Source organism: Sceloporus undulatus, chromosome 7 (genome assembly GCF_019175285.1).
Source record: "Sceloporus undulatus isolate JIND9_A2432 ecotype Alabama chromosome 7, SceUnd_v1.1, whole genome shotgun sequence".
Taxonomy (NCBI): Eukaryota; Metazoa; Chordata; class Lepidosauria; order Squamata; family Phrynosomatidae; genus Sceloporus; species Sceloporus undulatus.
Window position 1 is genome coordinate 7281916 of NC_056528.1, and position 3239 is coordinate 7285154.

Genomic DNA, 3239 nt, shown 5'->3' on the forward strand with positions numbered 1-3239 from the left:
AAGTGAGGAAGAGACTGATTGTGACCAAACCTCAAATGGTCAGTTTGAGTCACAACCATCTAGTCTCCAAGGAAACAAGGCCCAAAGAGACAGGCCAAAATAAAGCTGCTTCAGGTCACTTTGGAGGTATGCTGTTTAAATGCTGCATGCATCTTAAGAGGCCAGAAGCTGCACCAAAGCCATGGTCCAGTCCTAAGGACTAGGTGCACCCAATGAGCAAAATATAGGTGCATCCAATCAGCAAAATGAGAGTGATGGATATAACCAAACCAATAGGATCACGTCCCCATAATGGTCCCCATTTTGTAATCTATGCAGCACTGATACAATGGCAGGATGATGAGCATATTCAGATTGTAGGGACTGCAGGAAGAATGATATTCTCACTCATCCATTCCAACTCCTCCTGACTATCAATCCTCCACTGTAGGTCCATATAATCAATTTGGGACAACTGAATCCTCTTGACAAAGAATAGAGCAGGATTGCTATTATAACCCCAAGAATGTCATGGGGAACCAAATTAAGAGGAGTAGCTAATACATCTGAGGACAGGATCAAAATTCAAAATGACCTGAATAGACTAGAAAGCTGGGCCAAAGTTAACAAAATGAAATTCAACACGGAGAAGTGTAAGGTACTGCACTTAGGGCAGAAAATGAAATGCATAGATATAGGGTCATGGGGGACACCTGGCTTAAGGAGACTATATGTGAAAGGGATCTGGGAGTCCAAGTGGAGCACATGTTGAACATAAGTCAACAGTGTGATGCGGCAGCTAACAAGGCCAATGTGATTCTAGGCTGCATCAACAGAAGTATAGTGTCCAGATCAAGGGAAGTAATAGTGCCACTCTATTCTGCTTTGGTTTGGCCCCACCTGGAATATTGTGTCCAGATCTGGGCACCACAATTCAAAAAGGACATTGGCAAGAGGATAAATGCAATGCATATAGCTGTAATCCCTTTCAAACTTTAACAACAACAACAATAATAATTTATTTCTACTCTGCTAATCCAGGAGGATCAAGACGCCTTACAACAATGATAAAACACAACACTTCAAAAATACAAGTTAAAACCCATTATCTCTCCCTCCAACCTACAACTTAAAATTATCACATGACAATAACTTTTGTGGTTTTTTTTGGGCTCTGTGGCCATGTTCTCTGGCTGGCATCTTCAAAGAAGATCCCAGAGAAGATGCCAGCCCTAGATGCTGGCGAAACATCAGGAATAAACTCTTCTAGAACATGGCCACAGAGCCCAAAAAACCCACAAAAATCTATGGATGGCCATGAAAACCTTTGACTTCACAATAATAAACTAACATCCAGTCATTAAAACAATCAGTGAATGGCAGAGAGATGGGTATCCTAAGAAGATGGAAATCGTAGACCAGTGATGGTGAACCTATGGCACGTGTGCCAAAGGTGGCACTCAGAGCCCTCTCTGTGGGCACAGAGTTTGCCAGAGTTTGTTAGTAGAAAGCCAGAGGGACATGGCACTTTGCAATAAATAAGTGGGTTTTGGGTTGCAGTTTGGGCATTTGGCCTCTAAAAGGTTCACCATCACTGTCCTAGACTATTCTATATGGGGTCCATATCAATGGGTGACCAAGTGTCTTATCTAGGCAAGGCCTGTCAGAAGAGATCCGTCTTGACAGCTTTCTAAATGAAGAATCCTAAAGCGTTACATGCTATTCTATACAGCTCTGCTGTTGTGATCAATGAGAGGCTCAGTCTGTGCTATGAACATGGAGTTAAGCGGACTTCACTTATGGCCTCATTCCCACTACCTTTTAAACCGGATCGGGATTCGGTTTCAACCCTGGTTCCCACTTAATCTGAAACGCTGAAGCAGTTCCAAAAGGGGAGCCATGCTCTAGACCCATTTAACCCGTGTCTTTCTGACGCTGGCTTCTTTTGCCCCTTCGTTTCAACCAAACTGAATCTGCGCAAGTGAGAACCAGGACCGAATCAGATTCAATTTCACAATTCGATTTTTAAAGAATCACTTCAGTGCAAATGGGAACCAGATGCGGATCGGAATTGGTTTAATATGACATGCAGTAAAGGAGAAATGGATACCCTGTGCAGGAACCGGTTCTATTTAAACCCATTCATTTCCCAATGCGAACCACAAGTGGGTTTTCTGCTTCAGGAACCGGTTTAAATACAACCGATTCATTTGTGAATGGGAACCACAAGTGGGTTATTTTGATCCAATTCCATGCCGGAAAAAGCGATTGGGGCAAATAATAATAATAATAATAATAATAATAATAATAATAATAATAATAATATATTTATAGGCCGCCTCTCCCCGAAGAATCGAGGCGGGTAACAATCATAAAATATCACAATAACATAGATTAAACATAAATCTCTAACCCCCAATGAAAAGCTACACAACATCATAAAATACAATCAAATTGCTAAAATCAATCTAAAATTAACCCTAATTAAAATGAGTCATTGTGGGACGAATAAAGTGACCAGTTTTGGGACAATGGAAGACAATGGAAACCACAATCCGATGTCGAACCGATCCACCGATTCGGATCGGAAAGCGTTTTTTCTCTAAGTGGGAATGAGGCCTTTGATATTCAGGACAGATGCCATACGATGTTATATGACTATACTGAAATCTGGCTATTACTAATAGGTAAAGTTCGCTTTACTATATTGTAAAAACATATTCAGAAGGCACTCCCAAATATAATGTCAGCACCTTCATCCCGTCTCCTTCTTTGGTGACCTTTTCCGCAAACTAAAATACAACAAGAGCAGAATATTCTTGGGGCCGTCTGATCATACGGCTGTTTTCTCTGGCGCTTAACATAGTGCCCAAAAAGGGCACTCCGCCGGCGCCCGTGTTTGCTGCGCCAGGGAACCGCAGCAGACAAACCGTGCGATTCCCTGGCGCAGGAAAAAGAAGCCGCAAAAAGCGGGTCCTTTTTGCGGCACAGTTATGATGCCACAAGGCGCACTTGCTGCATCATAACCGCATTGCGCCGTGTGGACGCTAAGCATCCACGACGTCAAAACGGCGGCGCCCATGTAAAATGGGTGCCGCCATTTTGTACGTACTAGGTACGTACTAGGGTTAGGGCGTCCGGAAAGGATGCCCTTTTCTAACCCTAGGACAGTGATGGCGAACCTATGGCACGCGTGCCAGAGATGGCACTCGGAGCTCTCTCTGTGGGCACATGTGCCATCGCCCCAGCACAGAGTTTAC